Source organism: Columba livia, chromosome 7, assembly GCF_036013475.1.
Source record: "Columba livia isolate bColLiv1 breed racing homer chromosome 7, bColLiv1.pat.W.v2, whole genome shotgun sequence".
Lineage (NCBI taxonomy): Eukaryota > Metazoa > Chordata > Aves > Columbiformes > Columbidae > Columba > Columba livia.
Window position 1 is genome coordinate 20,086,702 of NC_088608.1, and position 21,781 is coordinate 20,108,482.

A 21,781-nucleotide genomic window follows, 5' to 3' on the forward strand; every position below is an offset into this window, starting at 1 on the left:
GTATCTCCCATCAGTGACAGCCTATTTAAACAGCAATGTAATATACTGTCCTTCATTACTATCCTTCGTCTTACTAAACATTTGTTTCACATCTATCAAACCACTCAGTATTACTTTCTATTTTATATCATACTTAGTATGCTTGGAAAAAACAACTTACTGCTCACTGGTATGGCATAGTTAATAGAAAAATAAAATTTGTGGATATTTCACTTCTTTATGGGCTCTATTTGCTTCCATTGCTTTTTCTGCAGCTCTACTTAAAGGCTTTCTACTCAAAACATCATGACTATTGCTTTTACAGTATTGCTGTCTAGATTACTTACTTCACTTTTTTTTTTGTGGTCAATCTCTCCCAGTCTGCCCGGTCTACACATCTGCAGTTCTGTAGAGTGCACTGAAATTCCAAAACATCCTACTTTTGATTAGAATAAACCCCCAACCCGAAAAATATCCATCTCTCTTGTTCTCAGGTTTTAATGTATCTGAAAATATTAAAAGGGGAGAAAGGAAGTATTAGTTTCAAAAATCACAATTTCAAATCAATATTATTCTTCAGCCATACTACAAAATAACTTTAAGGGAGGGCTTTGAATGAAAAAAGGATCAGATGTTCACATTCTCCACAAGTGAACTTCCCAGTTCCACCTAACCACAAAATCTTACATGATAAACCCACCCTCTTAATCAGGCAAGGATCTGAGAGGGAGGGAGGCGGGAGGGGGGCACGGGAAAGAAAGTGTTAGCAAGCTGAGCAGGTAGTGGCCTCAAACTCTGCAGCTGTCACGCTATAATCTCCCTGTGCCACAGAGGCATCCGGCAACCTGCCAGTGGGGAATGGCTGGCCATCGGTGACAAATGCAGCCTTGATCCAACTCCCTCTGAGATTAACAATGAAATCACATTTCCTTTCAATGATGAAGGAAATCTTCCACAACTTAGTCTACTAAAGAAAAAATAAATTCTGCCCAAATGCACACCTGTAAATTTTATAGTACTGCTCCTTCAGACTTCCAAATATATAACTTAATATACTGTATAACTTAAATAGACTTAATAATACTAAAATAAGTATTATACAAATGCATGCTACATCAAATAAAGCCATGATACCTAATTTTTTGGATATTTAATCTTTATTAAGCTATGGTTTTCATTCTAAATCTACCCAATTTTACCGTATTTTATGTCTTTACAATGTTTGTCTTTTTAGATGAGAATTTTCTTCCAATCTCAGGTATCTTTAAATGTCCTGTTGTGAAGAACTTTACATGATTCCTTCAACATTTTCATAAGTCTAGTTAAGGCATTTATTAACACTTGTTAAGAAGGTAATTCCAATACTGTGGAATTACCATGTTTTTCGCTTAAGAACAAGAAAGGTCCCAGCTATAAAGCTTCCCTTATCCCTGGAGTCATAAAAACATATTGGTTTCAAAGAAGTTTAAATGCCTGCTCAGGTCAATATAGTTTTTTTTAACAAAGATCTCAATGTGATCAACAAATAATAAGATATTAAATCTTAAATTTACTCTAAGGTTGATAGATTTACTCTAAGGTTGATTTTTGTAAAAATGAATGAATTAAGCACAGAATTATGGCACAGTTGAGATAAATTTCAGGAGGAATGATGACTTGTGCTGATCCACTGGACTGGGACTTGAATGACCTTGAATTCATTCCCAGCTCTACCCTCAGCTTCACTTAGAACCACATACACATCTTTAGTCAACACTACAAAGGTATTTAGATATTTGAAGATGCAGAGAGTTGTCTACTGAGGTTTAGAAAACATTTAACTACACTAGGCACTTATATCCTCTTGACTTTGGAGACCTGATCTGAAATGTGGCCTGAATAGCATGAAGTCCTTCTTAAGACAATACCTTATCTAAGACTCAAAATGATCATCACACCTCAGCAACTGAATCACAAAGTCAATACCTTCTCACTCCTGGGGACAGTTCGCTTTCGATAACTGACAGAATTGGAGTAGCTGTGATTTAGGGCACAGTTCACCATCCGTAGGTCTTCTGAAGATTTCCTCCCCCTTCATCTCCCATGGTCACTAAGTAAAGAACTTCGAACAGACACTCGGCCTTTGGTTATCAGACAAATCCCATCATTTTACTACGGATACCAATTTCTCGTTCAGGTTTCTTCATCCTTTTTTTTTTTTTTCAAGCCGCTTGGTATTGCTAGAGGATACGTCAATTAATGTTCTCTGAAGAGATTCTAACTGGATCAGACGGTATCATAAGAAAATTGTAAGCAGAATCATTTGTCATGCTAAGGCTAGATGCATTCTAAAAGAAAACAGAATACATTTTTTTCTCTAAAAATAATCAGGAATTCAGAAAGATTTTCATTTTATTGTTTACTCACATTCTAATTAGTGCAAATTACTGAAGCCCATGATCATCTTGCACCATTTGGAAAACCCACTGACAGTAAGAGTCTCTCAGCTTCCTTAACTATGCCTGGATAAATGATTTAAAATCCATTTAAGTAAGAAAACAGGAAGGAGTTATACTCTAACCTAAAGTCTGTCAAGCTCTAGAACTTAAGGTCCAGAAGAGCGAATAATTCCAGGAGACACTATTTTTCTAGTGGGAATAATGTATAAGTTTATCTTCAAGACAAGTATGACAGCTTGTGCAGGATATCTTTGCTGCTTTCAGCAAAGATTTTCTATGTAGCAAATGCACTGGGCTACTCCTGGAAGCAAGAGGGAGAAGGATGAAAACAGCAGAGGACAGAAACTACAGCTATCAATATGATAAGCTCGGGATGAGTAACTCCACTGGGCAAATACACTGTGTATGTTGATGTAGTGGGTGTTTTTCAAGAATGGTGTAAACTGAGTGTCCTTGGAGCCCTGAAATAACACACAAGGTCCACATCTGCATAGGTCAAAATCCTCAGGCAGAGCACAAAACTTTTTGGGAACTAGCAGACAGTCATGGGTAACGGAATAGGGGATATGAAATCTTTAGGCTCTCAGTTCCACCTCATGGAGGCTCAGCATAAGCTACTCTGTTCACTACAAATCTCTTGCTTCCGACTACGTATGAAAAGTCTCAACGTTGTGCTTGTAGAAGTCATGAAAGCATACCCAGGTGCAAAGCACCAGTAAAGCTGTTGGAAAACCAGCCTCAGACAGAATCCTTGGCCTTCAAGTGCTCTTCAGACCACAATCTGATTTTGCCCTAAGTAAACATAATTGTCAAGTGTTCTTGAAAACGGTTTCAAAAGTTATGGCAGTGGAGTACACGTGCAGGCCCTGAAACACTCACTGAATACTCAGAAGCATCCAGTACTATTTACAGTATTGCAAGCTCACCAAACTCCTCACGGGTGTCCACCATCAACAACGTACTACAGTGTGAATGCCAATACGAGAGAAGAAATAGTTTCCTGTTAGGGGTCATGTTAGAAAAGCATGTATTGTATTCCCAGGCTTTTCAATACACTTGCATATATTATTGCAGTAAAATTTTAGGAAGATATTAAAAAGGTGAGAAAAATCACGATTTCCACTGCTGGATATCTTTCAGTCACTTTTAGGTATGCTGCTAACATAACACTATTTGTGACAAATTCTTGCACAATGCAATGAAACATTTAGTGGGAGCAGAAACTATCCCTGAAAGGTCACCAGCTCAAAAAATAATTTATATATACAAATACGATGCCCCTCAGTGTCACAAGAAAAGCAAGCTGTAGAGGTAGTACCTAAAAATTGAATTTATGGTATCACTGTTGCCCACAAGGCAAGACAAAATAAGGGAATGTAGTAAAAGATGCTTTGAAGAATTACAAAAATAGTTTCTGACTCTGGAAAGGCAGTCGGATGCATCGGAAGGGAATTCATTCAAAGTGGATGGTAAAATGGCAAAGAGAATGTAACATTCCAAATGTGTAGGAATTTGATATTTTGATGGATTTTGAATGCATACATAAGCTGCATGTGTCTTTTAGCAATAAAGCTTGGAAAAAGTATCATGTTTGTGGCAGTCAAACTGCTGGATTTTTTTTGATCAGGGGGAAATTTCAGAAACTGATTCATCAAGTTTGTACCTCAGTAGTTTGAATAGTCAAATCCCATTAGATATGTTAAAATTGAACCGCAGTAATACACTGTAAATTTTGAATAATATAAATGAACACCGTATATTTAGACTGTTTTATCTGCAGAGGAATTTGTCCTTGCTGAAATTCAAACATTGCTGAAACTATCTGCTCTGATACCGTCTGCCAAACCAGAATTTACTGACTTTCTGTAAGGAATCATATGTGGCACCTGAAACAACTTCTGCTGTAAAAGGAGGAAAATACATTTTTAGAACCGCTGGACGCATATCATAACTCAAATTACAACAAGATTTAGTAAACTGAAGGAAGATGAAGCCAGAAATACGGTGGTTTTGAACAGAATGGCTCTTATCACATCTTGGGTGACTAAGTCATATGTATATTAGAATATTTGGAGAGCTCCTCAAATGACCATAAAATCCTATTTCCACCCACTCAGCAAGCATGCAAACATTTCTAAAGTGGCCTGGAGGACATACTTGTAACACATGACAAGAAAACGTGCCAACTTACAACACTGGGCAACAAGAAAATCCTGTATTTTTTAGCCACAGACAATTAGAGGAGTTGGAACCCTTCCCCTTTAGGCACAAACACTACAGTTATATACAGAAAATACTTCATGTATCACCTTTGTATTGACTCAAGGTTAATACTATCCTCTGATCAGGAATTCTACAACAAACATAAAAACAACTGAACTGGAACATTGCAAAGCAAAAGCCACTGAAAATTTAATCACAATAAAATTCGCCTTCGAAAATTTCAGTGGAGATTACCTCTACCTTTTGCCAAAATATACGCATCAATTAAGGTTTTGAGCTTCTTCAAAGATCATGCGGAGTTTAGTTAGAATTCTTTTGGGTCTCTGGCATGGATGCGAGAGCCATTTCATCCTTTTCTGGGAATGCAGAATGGAGAGGTTTTCCTTTCTATCATCCTCCCCTTCTAATTAAAACATTTTCCTGATAATTTCTAGGTACAAATAGACTTTCAATCTCTGTCAATCTCTAATTTATGTATGTTTAAACAAGTACAGTTGAACAGTTGGAGTCAATTTTGAAATTCAAATGAGTTTGTACATACTCTTAGCCCGTCTGGAATTACTGTAGCTATAATATAAAATGATCAAAAGAGACATTAAATGAGCATTGAGATAGAAAGCTCAAATGATTGAATCATTTTGCGAAAACCAAAATTAGAAATACCTCTCTTTCATTCAGCAATAATCTAAAATAACTCAGAAGAAGGTTGGGAAAGAGCACAGGAAGAAATCTGAATACCGTGATCGCTGAATGGAAGCCATAATAAATCTTAATGGAAAAGCACATTCATACATTGAGATGACATATCACTGCATTCTGGGAAGCAGGTACCAAAACATTATATGGTCAAGGAATTTGTATGGTCCCAAATACTGCACAAATCATCCCAAATGTTGGGATGATACTTGCATATAAACACAAACGTATCGTCTGTATACAAAATAAATGAATAATTAAAATACGTCAAGAAAACAGACTGAGCTGTTTGTTTTGCCATTTAAAACAACAGGCTTACACAGTGCAATGAAATATTTATTCACCATGTTTTCCTTTTGCTGATCTATTTTTCTGGATTGATTACCTCTGAAAGCTCTCCTGACACGAGCTTTTGTACGGTGACAAAAGGGAAGTGAAGCGAAGCATCTTGATTAGCTACAATGCAGATCAGCTTCTAGTCAAGCTTTCCAGACCAGGAAGAACAGCGGGCACATGGTCAGACGACTGCATCTATCATAAATTAGGTTTTACGGGGAAGAGTAATCCACCCTCACATTTTCACAGAAAGCAGAAAAACTAGCAGATAATATACCTGAGCTCTTTCTGTTACTATTTCTCAAAAAGAACTGAGGTGGCTCAGAAAGAGCATTTGAATTTGATTGTCATGGAAGCTGTATTTGTCATAACAATTAACGTGCTGCTGCATAATCAGTGGGTTTCAAACGAGAGCCATGCCTTGAGCCCTGCCTGGATTCCTAAGGTCTCTTGCTCTTAGCAAGCTGATGATACTCAGCTGCAACTGTATCAGTGTACATTGTCTAGTCAAGTGCTTCAGAATACACTTTTTTAACAAAAACCCACAGGAAGGGGTTTATGACTATCTACTGAACTTGAAAAGCAAATGGACTCGCTGAACTACTTCTGCATAGTATAATAACATCCTCCATGGGAGTATAATGATTGTCCTTCCCATATATGAGGATCTAGCTCTACTGTTAAGTTCAGCTTTCTAAAGCCTACGAGTACCATTGCTCACCTTGCACATGAAGATGGGAAAAGATGTATCTATAACAGCCACAACTGCTCAGCTGCTATTTTAACTAGTGCTAACCAGGCACTTTATTTATTGAACCCACTCAATTTTCAGTAATTGTTCTGACACAGATTATCGTAAGTAGCTATGTGTTACCTGCCAGTGAAATAAATGAGACCTCTTTATTTCCATATAAAATTATGCTGTAATTTGATAAACTAAGCCCAAAGTAAACATAGAGGTTTATTCTATACATTGTTGCCATTCAGTTACAAATCTCTTTGGATTTCTTTTTCTTCTTTTTTTTTTTTCTTTGTAGGCAAAATGTAGTGAAATTCTAAAAAATAACCCCTACTGAGATTGTGGTTTTATGGGTTGAATATTTCCTAATTTATGGAAAAAAGTACATACTATTTAAAATTATTGCTAAATCCTCTAAGAAGTCCACACTGACTCCAAAACACTAAGCTTCATCAAATAGCTATGTTATTCAGGAAAATAAAATCAAACAAAAAATCCAAATCACAACACAAAAAAACCCACAACAAACACATGACACATTTTGCATATATATATTACAGATGCTATGTTCCATTGGAGTAAAAAAAAAGTGCTGTCTAATGTGAAAAGTTCACTATTACAACGATAATCCTTGGTAACTAGAGAGTCTACATATGTCAGTGCCAGCTAATGGCTGAACAACTTACAGTGGACCTGGAGAGGTTTTCAGGCCTGATCAGTCTCTACACTTACCTTGAATCTTTTGCCCAGGTCACAAACCATGGGATTCAGCTGCCTTATGGTGACTCCACAGCAGACGACACAGCCTGAACCCAGAAAGGTGCACGTGAAAGGGTGACAGCACAAGTTTGATACACCGTGTTCCAACTCTCCTCAGCTGTGCTTAAAACTGAGATCTAGCAATCACTTGGTTCCTCATAAATACACTGTTGCTCTCTGAATATACTATATCTGGTCATAAATGCCTTAAACAACACTGATTTGCCACAAAAATGGCAATCCTATCCTAACTTTAACTCTGCTTACAGTTTCATATGTAATAATGTTGAATTATCAAATTTGTCTGTGAATGAACTGAAATGCTAGACTTGCACTGATGCATAGTAGATGATTAAGTTGGATTACATACCACAGGATTTGTATAATATGTGTAGTAATTTCTTCACGTCACAACAAGTGCCCTGCAAACACCACAAAGGACTGACCAACCCTTCTGCATTGGTTGTGTTTCAATCAACATGTCCCATAGTGCTGTGTACTTTATACTTGCTCTTTTGTTTGTTTGTTTGTTTGTTTAATAGGAAAGGATGTGCTTTTATTACACCTCTCTGGGCCATTTGCTTGGCAAGAAAACAATGTGGGCAGGCTTGAGGACTCCAAACAGTTTGCTCAAAGGCTACTTCCTACCATCCAATAAAAAATAAGTATAATTACTCCAGCTGTGTCTGTCTCTCTGGATAATTACAAACTATATTCATTGTGTCCTCTCTATGACAGTGACCATAAAGACTCTGAGGATTCAGTGTCTGAAACCTGCTCCCTTTTTGCCAAACTGAAAAGATGACTTGAGCCTGCTCTTGCCAGCATCAGTCAACTCCGATGTGTGTACTCACGTACTACAAGCCTTGCAAATGACTGCTCCTTTGCTGTATAGTAAATAATTCTTATTAGGTACATACAATTCTTCAACAAAATCATTTATAAAATCCTTAACTTTTATTACATATAGGATAATTTGAAAAAAAATACAAATAATTCATTAATTCTTAACAGTATTAGTTGCAGAAGGTTAAAATTAACACTAAAGTTTTGTAATTCATAACAGAATTAAATACCAAGTAAAGAAGTTGCTAGTTTTTTTTTTTTTACTTTTTGATTACTACATTTTTCACTATTAATTTCAAATCTACGGAAATTTCAGCTAAATGAATGTGTACTCACTGCTTGGTAACACTACTTGACAGCTTGTATCATGCAAAATATATCAAAATGGTTTTCTTATTATGAGGCAAACACAAGGATTTTCTGATTTTTCCTTTCTGTGTCCTTAGGAAAAATGCAAAATTGAGACATAGTACAGGGTAAGGATGAGGTTGAGTATGATATCAGACTTGTCACAGCATCAGTGGAAGGGTCACAAGAGTCATCTAAGCTCTTCTGCCAAAGAGCCTAATTCAAATTCCAGTGCTCAGCTAAGTTGGGGTCTATTATTCCACTCATATTTCTATTAATATTACAGTCCCTTGTACATCATAACTTGGCTACAAAGCTTCCCATGAAGTTGAAGAGAGGAAATGCACACCTGACCTAATGCTACTGCAGTTTGTGGCTGAAAAAAAAAAGCACTTTAGCAAACTACTAATGATACATGTATTTAAACTTCCTAATGCTGCTTTGCCATTAGTCATTTTCAGCATTTAATCCCTAACAATGAGAATAGATTCCTTTAAGTTAAACTCCTTACTACTGGCAAAACAATCTAAAAACAAAGGGTGAGTGCTGTTGTCATCAATACATCATTTCCATTCCCAAGTGTGTATTGCCACAGGCAGAGAGGACAGAAGCTTGAAGGTCAAAGAGTATAGTGAAGCCCAAAGGAAATATAATGTTGAATTTCTATCCATGCTTTTAGGAACATAAAAGATTACAGCCTGAACAATGTTATCTTGTTACCACATTATGAATGGTTGCCAATATTCGACACCCTTCCTTCCAACTCATTTGCTTTTGAAACCAATAATTTTAATTACTATTTACGATCTCTGCTGAAAAGCAACTATTTCTTAAAACTATCTTTTACTGCCAAAAAAACCCCAAAAAAACCCCAAAATAAACCCAGAAATATCAGCGTGCGGTACAGACCTTCAGACAGGCTTCTTTCTGCACACATCCTTAAGGCCACAAGTTATTTTCATGCTTTTTAGAGTGTTCAATATGTTTCATAGAAGCACAGAAACACTTCAACTACAGAAAGTTTTCACTAATAGCAGCCTCCAAGAGAAAAAGCCAAGAAATGAGCCAATGATAAACGTTTTATTTTCTAGCTGAGGTACAAATTCTGAACTCATCCCAAAACAGGCAAAATACTGACCTTTGCAAGCTGTGATGTACCATCTGGGGGGGAAAAAAAAAAAAAAAGTAAAAAACAAATAGTATGCTTTAGGAATCCGAGCACAATCAGAAAGTCGGAGCAGCTCCTCCAGTTTATCAAAATGCAGTTCCACTGTAGATGTGAGAACTTACAGATTTTGCCATGAACACAAACAGAAGCTGCCTTGGCAACTGCAGACTCACATGGGCAGGGAAAGTTTCTCTCCTGAGAAAGATAACCAGATTCTATCCTAAATGTTACAGGTGCTGCTCAATATCTCCCCAGGCAGTAAGAAAGCATCACACATACATTCAATATGGTCACGGTACAAACACAACATATGAGAGTAAATAGCCCTCACACATCTGTCTTAGCACTCGGGACTTGATCAGAAATAATCTAGAGCAGGAGCATAAATTTATACTGCTCTACCATGTAAACACACAACCTCTGTAAAGTCTTTGCACATCATATTATTTTATGTAATGACTTCATTTGCTGGAAGTATTTATGCAAAAGACAACAAAAAGACCTTGCATTAATTACAAAACTAGGCAGTATTTTGTGTTTTGTCCATTTTGAAATCTGTTCTACCAAGATGAAGAATCTGTTATTAGAATGCTCTACAGCTCTGCTCTTAAGAATGAGTTAGAGTAAAATTTCACATATAAAGAGGGATATGCTGCATTTTAATACAACATCTCACAGATTTCAACTACATGTTTATGGTTCTCTAGAGAAAATGGAACAAGTTGTATTTTACATCCACTTAAGTTCTCTTGCTGATACTTTAAGATATATTTTCTGGTTTTGAGTGTGATAGGATTTACGTTTTCAAGTTATCTGCCAACCTATATTCTCAGTAGTTACTCTTGTTATAATTATTTTCTCTTTTTACCATATGTTCACTATTACTCAGTTGTTAAAGGTACCGTGAAATGCATTCTGTGACTAAACATCTAATCCAGGAAGAAGTTATGTGTTAATATGTTCCCTGATCATTTGCTCAGGAAAAGAGTAGCTTGTTGATTAGATTACTTTCCACGCTGTATGCACATTATATGGCTAGGTTCAGTCTTAGATTTCAGAACTGGTTCTGTACAGTCTTTGTATGTAGAGGGCTTGTTAGATTAACTAACATGTTTTCCTGTCAGGAAAGACCTTTAACCTCACTTTCTGACTTCCAGTTATGAACTAGGAACTAGGTACGACAAACCAGGAAACTGTTTAATTGTATCTGTCTAATTGTTAATAATTCATATAGTAAAGAAACCGTAGAAGTTGATGTTGATTTAGAAAGTACACCTTGTGTTACAGAAGACATCATAGAAAATGAAATCATGGTGTCTCCTTCAAACCTTCAAATCTCTCTAAGAACAGTTTAGTGGAGATGGTCAAATATGCAGCCATAAAACACAGCTAGAATTTCAAACACAAAACTTGCCTGCAAAAAAATGATCAAGGTTAATTGCTAATGATGTATTCTGTTTAACCAAACATTTAAAAGCATAGAAATGGTGAGTTAATATACCAGTTCCCACACACTGCCAAAATATGACACTCCTAAAATACTGCTAAGTAAGTTCCTTGCATCCCAGTCTTTCTGTAGCAGAAACGATTTTTTTATGTCATCAACCAGAAGCCTCTTCCCTGAATCCTTACTCACTTGTGGCTCTAGGAGGAAACCAAGATGTCCATCTGGAGTCTTACCTATGACAAAGAAATGCATCCTTAGCTTTGGTGACCTTCACAGGGTATCACCCAACACAATCCCAAGAACATCACTACTAAGACTGACAAAAAAATTTACATGGACTTTTCTAGTATCATTATTCAATACCTCATAGTTTCCTATCACCTTGTTACTCTGACATATACAGATATTCTGTTAAAATGAAATTTGTATTTTAACAACTAATAGTTGTAAAATATAATTTCTGACAGTTACATAACAAGGCTAGATCAGGGAAGAGACAGCCACAAATCTCATGAGCATGGTGTTAAATTGACCAGTTTTGAGTGGAAACACAGACTCTTTTGAAATCATTCTATTTGAAAATCACTTTGCTTTTACCATTGAAGTAACTGTGTTCTTGAGCTAAGGTAGTTGCATTGCAATGAAATATGCATTCATATCTGACACAGAAAAGGAATTTTTTATGCAGGTTGTACACTTCATTTGGTGCCTCTCAACAGTTGTCTACACTGAAGAGCAGACATGTACTAACAAGCTCCCAATGCAGAATTGGGGTATTTCTGAAGGGTAACCGAAGATCAGAGAAGCGTACCTCTGACTAGAGGGTCTGCTAGAAAGTATATTACTGCTCAGCCGTGAGCAGGAACTCCCAAATAACTGCATGGCCACAGCAGTACAGGAAACTTTTAGAAATATTTCAAACTGGACAGACTGAAGGAATTAACAGAATATTTAAAAAGACGATACGCAGCAGGAAAACGCTTGTAAAAAAGCAATACAAGCAGAAGGAATATTACAAAGATGTAAAGAAAGAAAAACTGGACAGAAATACACCATCTGCAGATGAGAAAGACTGATTCCAGTTTGCAAGACAAAGAAGGAAATAAATTGTGTCAGGAAAAGTATACAGAGATTATGTTGATACAAATTGATGTACATTAGCCAATTTACTGTAGTGATCAAACTTGTATGTTGTGGTCTGTTATCAGAAATAGACAAAAATGAGATAGCTACGCTTCTGTAGATTCAAGGAAGAATTCAGTCGACTAAAATGGCTTGAGTTCTGCTGGAAAGGAAAACGTAGCGTAAGAGCACTTGGGAGATGCAGAGACAGCAACAGTGCCGTGTAAACACGAGAAGTCACCGGTTCATTGCCGGCACCAGAACACTATTTGGTTTGTCCAATGGAAAATCCAGTGGTAATTAACTATCGCAGAGCAGGTTCAGTTGCAAAGGGAGATTCTGCTTTATAACCTTCGCAGCTATTTTGTTCATCGTTCAGCAGAAGGTAGCTCACAAAACCAGTATCTGAGTTAGACTAAATATGTATGAAAAGCAAATCAAGGGCATTACTTTGTCTACAGAGAGGAAACAGTCCTTGCAAACAGAAACAGAAGAAGGAAAGTATTAAATAATTCATATAGCTGAGCACTCTGCAAAAAATGCTCACTGTGAATTGCATATGGATATCTGGTTTTATGACTGGAAAACTGATCCTGAAACTCCAGAAAAAAAAAATTCATGTCATTAATTTTAAATTCAAAGCAATTTTGAAAAGTATTGTATGAAGATCAATAAATAACTATAATTATTGAGGAAAACTATGAATAAAACATTAAATTGCAGGCTGTAAGCCTCTAGGCACTTTGCACCATTAAATATATTTCTATTTTTATATCTCAACTCTCTGAAAAAGAGGAGAAAATGAAAAACTTTAAAAGAAAATGATGGTTCTTTTACTGAAAGAAAAAGAACTTTGAACACCTTTTTTGTTATGAATAAAAATTACATTGAAATCAAAGTCAGCTTCTAATACCATATTATTTAATAGAAAAGAGCGGAAATTTGTTCAACAAGAGAAATTGCAGTGCAGACTATTTCCAATATAGCATCTACATTTTTGGCTACAATACATATATTCTAATGTAGCAAGTTTTCTGAATGTTGACATACAAAAGTATATCTTAAGAAGGTAAAAATTATTCCTAGAGATTGACGTGAAAAAGCATTTACAAACAATTACTTTCTCTTCTTGTCAGGAACTCATGGCCCCTTGAAAATTTGGTTTGAAGGCCCCTCTGATCTCTAGATTAATTAGACAACAAATCTGTACAATCTTTTTATGCCTTCTATTTTACGGTTGCTGTGTAGACCAGATAACTAAAAGCTTTTTCTGTAAGAATATATGTTTTATATGCTCTAAAATTAATTGTAACTGAATTTTGTGTATTTCTGGTGTAAACCATTTTTGGTATCATTTAATGTCATTTCAATATGTAGCGACTATTGCTTCAATGAGTATGATGTCAGTGCAGGACTTCTGTTATAAAGGTATGTGCTCTAAACTGCATTAAAGACAGAACTGCTTCTGCTTCATAGTGTAAAGAACGTTTCATTCTTTGTAATGGTTCTGTTTAAACATTTATATCCATCTCTTGTTATAGTGCAGGGTTCCTACTTTCTGATTCTTGTTAAAGCTGATGACTTTTTTCTCCCTTTTAAATTTGTGAACTCATTCCTTTTTAACTTACTTAGTCATTTCCTCCCAATCAGCATGCCTTTTTTCAAACATTTATTTTGCAAATTCTTAGTATGTGTTATTACATGTGTTTGTCACATGGTCTGCATCACTGGCCTCACTTTGCCTTAACACTAACATCCAAATATTGGTCAAATGCTTCTAAAAACCACCTCAGTGTGAACTTGATACTGCACAGTGTTCAGCACTCTTCCTCTAATCCTGCAAGACATAATAAAATAATGATGTGATTGGTTTTTTTCTAATGCAAAAGTATTTCTATAGGTCCCTTAGCCATATATTTAAAATAAAGTACAAGGGAGATAAGTCTACAACACACACATCACGTTATTATATTTACTATGAATTATGAGATCTAGGTATGTGTTTTAATTTTCAGTTTCATGAGCCCTTCTCTCCTAGATCCAATCTCCATCAGTTTAGCAAGCTCTGTTCTGATGCAAGACCTTAACGTTTCCTCACCCTCTTAGCCTATTCTACAATATTCAGAAATATAATAATATACAAACATAGCACATTAGCAAAACTACGTGTTAAAATATATGCCGATTAACAGAGATAAATAGAACATTCATCTAATCTGCAGTACATTTCAAAAGAAGTAGGTGTTGAGTTTCAAGTTCAGGCATTTTATATTTTATACGAGTCACTCAACGGGTCCTCATGTGATTTAATAATTGGGATGTGTATTTGTCTTCAGACACAAATTAAAACACAATGCTTGTAAAGAAAAAAATATTTCATTATATAAACTGATAATTTTGGACAAGAAAGTATATTTTTATCCCGAATAATGCTACAATGAGAAGTCTCTATAGCTGGCCTTCTGTCTCTAAAGTTGAATTTCACTGCTAAACAACTTGGCTGGGTCTCAAAAAAGTATTTAGAAGGCTTTGCTTCCCTTCCCTTCAACCAAACCTGTTGAACACAAGTCTATTCAGTAACTGCAAGAAATATTTAAATTGTTGATATAATGTTGAAGATGAGATTAACTTATATTTTAGTAGTAAGAGAAGAAAAGCACCTAGGAACAAGAACCAATTTTAGGTTGAATGGATATGCAAACATCTTGCACATTTCATTTTTAAAAAGACATAAACAGAAAAGCTAACAATCCCCTTTCCTTCAGATTTCTATGCTTGGCACTTTCCAGCTGCCTCTTAGTGTGCCCCAGCTTCTATTATTAGTGAATATGAAAGAGTATGGAAATCCTACACATCAAAACATTTCAACAACAGTTTTAGAAACTGCATTCTACACTTGGCTTTTCTCTCTGATAAACGCCTTTCTTCTTTACAGCTGATTTCCAATGTGCTGTGCCCCTCGTGTATGACTCCTGCTGTAAGACCTCAGTGAGAATGGGTGAGTCATGACGCCTTCATGCTCTCTAATCCCATTGTCAATCTATATCTCCTCTGCCTACCTAAACAGCTTTATTAACCTCCTAGAATATTCACTCAGAAGCAGGAAATCAGCCTAGAGATCAACACAACTGCAGCAAAATTCTTATAATTTATCAGCTACCTAAATTATCAGCTACCCTGCTTGCAGTGGCTCTTTTGAAATTTGCCCAACAATAACTTCATATCTTGGTGAATTTTATGAAGTGGAACAGACCTAAACACTTACTTCCTTCTCCATTAAGTTCCCCATATATTTCCTATAGATATATCAGATCAACTGTTATTCTTTGGGTTTTCCAACTGCCTGAAAAGTTCTGCTTTTATACATACAACATACAGGCACACATGCATATACAAACATACCTGTATGTGCGTATCAAGTGTTCACTTTATTTACATGAATATTTGTCTGAGTTCTCACACAACCAGAAGCATGCACAGTATTAAACCTTTATCATTTTGTTTTGTCACATGCATCTTGTTAGAACACATAACTTGCTCTTGCAGAGCTTCCATCTTACTTTTTATCTACAAAAGAAAAAGAAGAGATTCCCAGTAAGACTTCTTGGCCCAGGCCAGTAGTTCCTATATAAGAAGTGGCATTTTTCTGTAGATCTCCACTGACTCTCTCCTTTACGTTCTTCAGCTCAAACTACAATACATTCCAGTGTCATGTGCAACTTTTTCTCTCGGGAAAAAAAATTGCCTTGGAGCTGTTTAAAAAAAAATAAAGTATTTCTGTTCATATTTCTACTAGTTTGGGGTTTTTGTTTTGGTCTGGTTTTTAGGAGGTGGGAGTTTGTTTGTTTGGTTTTGTTTTGTTTTTACAACTAGAAATTGGCAGTTCTATTTATCAGAGAATAAAATTGTTCCATGTTTCTAGAGGTATTTTAATCTTCCCTTTAATGCTATTTCTCATTCAAAATCACCATGTTGTTAAAATAAACATTCTTTTATTAAGCTAGTAGATTGTCACTTTATTATCTGGAAAGTACAGAAAAATAACTGAAGAATTTTCTTTAATGGGACACCTCATGAGAGATAGAGCTACATATACTTAGTTTCTTTTTTTATTTTTAAAAAATATTTTAATTGTACTGACCCAACAATCAAAGAAGAATTAAGCTAATTATCCAAGACACTTCAGTTTCTGAGCAGTAATTGGAGGGCAAACAGCATGTCTATTTAATATCAACATGCCAAAAACAGTATTTGGACTTTAATAATTAACACTGTGAAGCAAGGAATTAACAATGAATTCTCCATCCACAAAATAACTGCAGTCTGTTGTGTGCCTATAAAAAAAGCATCTTAACCAGACAAGCGTCAAAATTTCAGATAAAGAATTAGAGAAGTGTGCCTCTTATCCTTGCTTTCAGAATGCACATTTACTTCCCATTTCATCTTTAAAATAACTAATTGAAGAATTACTTTGTGATGATTACTGTTATAGAGGAAGAAAAACAAAAGGAACAAGCAAAAAGAGAGATGGCCTACAGAAGCCGATTCACAGACAGGTCATCTTGTTCAGTGTTTCTTGTTTGCTGTAGCTCCCTTGACAGCACAATTACTTTGTATACCAACTTCTGATTAGCATCAGTGAAAATATAGCATTAATTCCCAGAGGGCTGTTAGAGATTCAAGGAGATCAGAAGACTGAGCAGCGCAGACAATATACTAATAAATCAGCAGATCTCCAAGTATTTCCAAGAGTGCCAAGTGATACTTGGCAAGTGACATAATGTCTATCTTCACAATATACATCTTACTGTTATTTTTGCCTTTCCAAAACTAGGCAACAGTTCACTTAAATAAATAGTATTTTCTACTTTAGTAGATTCTTGCAGTACTACTGCTATAGCCGACTCAAACTACTCTTTATCTTAAATATAACTCAGCTGTCCAAGATTTCCATCGTATCTTGTAAAAATACCTTTGATTTTCATTATGATCCTTTTGATATTGAAGTAGTACCTGCCCAAAACAAATCAACGCTGGAGCTTAAAACATCCTTAAATACAGTAGAATCCAATGTGACATGCACATTTTCACAGATGACATCAATGCAATTAGCGCTGAGTTTACAGAACAACATCACTGATGGAAAGCTGTTTCTGCTCATGAAATAGTTAAATATAAAGCCTTGCCCAGATTACTAGAGAACAGGTTCACTACGGCCTCTTATATCAGATAGCATGGGTGTCTCAAATCATGTAAAAACGATTCCTGGTAACCACCACACAGAAGGTGTTCTCTCTCTCTCAGGGTCCAAATGATAGGGAAAAAAATCTAATTCACAGCGGCCCTCAGATGTCTACAAAACACGCCAAAGAGGAGAGAAGAGGAGGGGAAAATGCAGTCCCTTGCAGTCACAGAGCAAGTGCAAGGTTTTAATCACTGCTATTTTTACCTGTAGCCTGAGTGCCAGAATGGTTAGGGACCAACAAGTAAAGCTGTGGTAGAAAAGTCTTTGACCCTCTTTTTCTACAAGCAATCTAAATTGGTAGTTGGAACACTAATGCTGCTGAGTTGGAGGAACTAAAGAGGCATCACATCAGACAATCAAAATAAATCCACTATGTTTTGACACACTGCATAAATTATGTCCTCTTATATAGTACCACAGAAGGATGATAAGAACACATTAAATCTGAAGCCAAGTCTCTAATATCTCTGGAATACAGCACAACATCATCCTGCTTGGCATATTCACCAGGGAGACGAGTGAAATCTCCACAGTGATCTAATACAGATGTTCACTCAACACTTAAGGCAAATTCCTGAACTTAAGCTCAATTCAGATCTTTGTAGCTGCAAGCCTGGAGGCTGCCCTAATAAAGAACAGTTTCTGAGATAACTAAACTAGAAGTTTAGCTAATTGATGTCTTAATCAAAAGTTTGGTCCAACGAATAAACAGGCAGTCACATGGTTAGCCTGATAACCCCAACAATTAATTTGTCAGTAACTCATAGTAACTCATAAAACATCACACAGTCTTAGGCAAGCTGCTGGAGTTCTGGCAATAAAGTCATGTTGGACCAGCTCCTTTCTGCACAAGCCTGGGATTTATTTCCAAACAAGACAGCACAAAATGCATCATATATACATACAAGACTAAAAATCGCAGTCTCTCCAGTTTGTCTGAATCTCTTTGTGTTCCTCTGGCCACCAGAAAAAAAAAACCAACCAAACAAAAACAGACCAAACAAACAACTCCAGAACACAATTTCCCCAGCTGAGAACTCCCTTTCGACTGCAGCCCTGGAGCAGAGCCCCTGTGGCTGACACAGAGCTGGCACTTCGACTCCAGCTCCCGGCCCAGGCAGCGCAAGGGCCACTGCTGGGCTCTCTCTTCTCTGTCGGCAGGCAGCCAGGTAGAGCCCAGTTGGAGGAGTTTAGACTGCTCTAAACTATAGCGGGTTGGCACAAAACTAGTCTGGGAATAAAATTGCTGTATGAGTTATCTTACATTCTACATTTTGCTCATTCATTCTCTTTTACTGCTGCAGTTCCCAAGATTTTCTGAGCCCTTTGCTTCTTGAGAATATGAGACTTTAGTACTGGAATTATTATAGAAGGTCTTAATTACTGTGAATTTTTGAGTTATCTTCATTCAAAGGACAAATATTAATAAGGAAAAGAGATTTGGTGGCCCCCTAAATCACCGTGTTTGAGCTTTAAGCTTACTCAGGCCAAGCAAACCTGGAGAATACTTTCTTTAGCTAGCTTTAATAACCTTTACATCTTTTCTCAGTTTTTGACTCTACATGCTGAACACTTGCCCTTCTTTCTGCCAGAACATTGCTTGGCTTGGAAACTGGTAGTTCGGTACAATTATGGTCTGTGCTGCTTCCTTCAAACAGATGCTTACTTTCTCTTTTAACTCTTTAACAGATTGTTTTTTAACTTGCAATTTTGATGCTATGTGCTGGCAATGCAGTGCAATTCTTTTGGACCAAGCTTCTTTTTCCCAAATGATCTTGATTTTCCTAAAAAGCTGCTAGTAAAATGCCAGTCTCCATGCAAGTTAGAAGATTATGAAAAATTTCTGTGGGCGGAAGACATGTTAAAATAATATATTCAACCCTAATGGCAATGTTGGAATAACAACTGTGCTTTGCCATTAGTCATAGGGTGGAATCACACCTATCAGCCAATATCATTATGCACAAATGTTATCCTCTTCAACACCAGAGTATTGTGGAAACATTAACTGGTTAATTCTCACAGCAACACTTCCAACATGTGGTTGCGAACTGAAGCCATGCTTCTAAAGCATGCTACATTAGAAGAGGCGATGTGTGCATGGCAGCAAAGCATTTCACGCAGACTACGCTCAGTGTGCCGGCAGCTAAGCTCGTGCTAAGAGAATTACCTCATGGATGTCGAGAACATCTTCACTGGAAGCACAGAGTAAGCAGCAGAAAGACCAGTGCTTTCTGAGTCTAATAACTGCACATGGGAAAACAAATATACCAACAATTATTCTTATGCAGATAGGGAGTGCTGGTACCCCCTGTTATCTGCAAGGTAATCACGCCATTTAACCAAATGTCAATTTCCACAAGACGTATTTAGATACTGATTTAATTTCTGAGTAATTGTTCATAAATGACTTGCCTAAAACTATTACTAATCTACCTTCATAAGCAAAGCTTGAATTAGGCTTCTCTGGTTTTGCACCAGAAAACAGAACTTCTTCACCTCAGAGAAGAGCCTGGCTGCCCTAACCCATGCTGCCATGCTGCGCCGAGCTGGACAATGCCGTCACACCGATGGCAACGCCAACAGTGCAGGGAAAATGCAGTTCCTCCACGGGGCAAAACCCTTATCAAGCACAGGGAGATCTGGGCTATCACTTCCATGTGATTCTGATTTCCCATCTCTGGAGTCAGCCTCAACATCCTGTCTTTTTATTAAAAAATCTTAAATTTGTAGGAGGCAGAATTTTCAGGGCCTTGTTTCAAAACCTATGTAGATAGTTATTATCCAGAAAAAAAAATGCTGTGGATGGACAAGCTGAAGCAGAGTCCAAGATCTCAACTTGCAAGAACATTAAATTAAATAGGGATAATATAAACAAAGTCAGGTTATCAGAATTTGTATTTGATGACACGTAGGACAATTAAGAAAGAATGAATGCTGTAAAAGAGATAGTATTTGAAATACCTACCTAGAGCATTCTTATTATATAGATACTCTGAAATCAAATAGGAAAAAAAAAAAAGAAGAAAAAAGACATTATTAATGCTACTTAATTACACTGACTCATCCTAGACTGACAAATCCATTACAAATACCTAATAAGGATAGATAAAATGAGTTTCTTCTACACTTAATTCCACACACACATTTAAGGTTGCCCTAAGCCCTTCATGGAACATAATGGCACATTTTAGCCCTTTCCTATTCAATTTATTAAAAATTAGAGAGCTTAAATGTGAAAATCTGTATTAATGATACATTAAGACTACAAGAAGTATATGAAATAAATCAGAAATACTTATTTCTCAAATAGACACTCTAATGACCTTGAAATGACATTACTTTTTGCTGTGTGATACAAGTCTACCTTTACATATATAATAACATTACTATCCTAAGAATCATACATTTTTAACTTTCTGATTTTCAAAGGCAATCTGAGTCCTTACCATCACATTCACATGGACTTTAGACTTCTTTAAGTACTATCTTCTTTAGACCAGAAAGAAGGAAAGTATTTTGATCTACATTTGAAGAGACAAAATAGCCTGAGAGAGCCTTTGCTGCAGGCTTTTACATGATTTCTGTTTTTAAAGGACAGTTAAAATACACTCAAAGTAAACTCAGGAGAGCCATTGTTAAAGAAGCAGAGGCTGTAAAAGAACCACTCAGCTTGATATCAGCACAGGTAAAATGCAACTAGAGCTGAACAGGAGGATTTTATGTTGAATATGTGGGTAAATAGGAACACCTGGAAGGAGAAAAGAGACTGTGAGAACTAATGAGATTGCCACACATTATTTTTCCTAAGAAGCGAGTATCACAGGTAAAAAGTCTGAACTGCAGCAAGAGGAGGAGAAACTGTCTGCAGAAGTCATGACTCCTAGAACGCTGACAGCAAAGCTTCATCAGAGGCATTTCTGTAATTTAGCGTTTGTTTTGCTTTGGGTGGGGAGTGAGAAGGACAATAACAATGAAGGGATATTTTGTCTCTACACTAAAAATGCATTCAACTTTCTAAACAGGCATATACGTTAGCCCTATTATTCTTTGCTGTTCACAAGCAAGCTAGCAGATGAGAGAAATCAGAATCCTACAGCACTGGCAGCTGCCTGCCTCTTAACCTGGAGGTCACTAATTGACTTTCTTGGTATCTATTTTCTATATTTGAACTGTTCCTATTGTCCTTTTCACCTTTTAACTCTTTTTCCCCCCTCTTAAACTGTATTTTCCGAAGTTACTTATTTTTCTCCAACTAGTACCATTTTGCCAAACAATATGGTTTGTCATGGCTTTTTGTATTACACAGAAATGTTTTCCTTGTTGACGCAGAGACAACGCCAGAGCTAATGACTCCTTTGGTGAAGTAAGGATGATTAATGCTGCCCAGAAGATAGAATGTTTCCCTCTCACTTCCCTGTAATTGTATCAGGCT

General features: G+C 36.5%; 2 long non-coding RNA genes across 3 annotated transcripts in view; one reads left to right on the forward strand and one right to left on the reverse strand.

Annotated features, from left to right (window-relative positions):
• LOC110360746 (uncharacterized) overlaps window positions 1-15,504 on the forward strand; it is a 138,224-nt gene extending 122,720 nt beyond the window's left edge. The window contains exon 7 of one of the 2 annotated variants that reach the window (XR_010473841.1): window positions 15,037-15,504. This is a non-coding gene — a long non-coding RNA (uncharacterized LOC110360746). Of the gene's footprint in view, window positions 1-7,712; window positions 7,843-15,036 lie in introns of those variants that run through there. The other variant, XR_010473840.1, reaches the window with a different exon arrangement.
• Window positions 8,106-12,936, reverse strand: LOC135579910 (uncharacterized). The gene is made up of 2 exons (XR_010473844.1): window positions 11,169-12,936; window positions 8,106-9,525 (listed from the first exon to the last, which is right to left on the reverse strand). It is a non-coding gene; the product is annotated as an uncharacterized LOC135579910 (long non-coding RNA).
• Window positions 15,505-21,781: the final 6,277 nt, after the last annotated feature.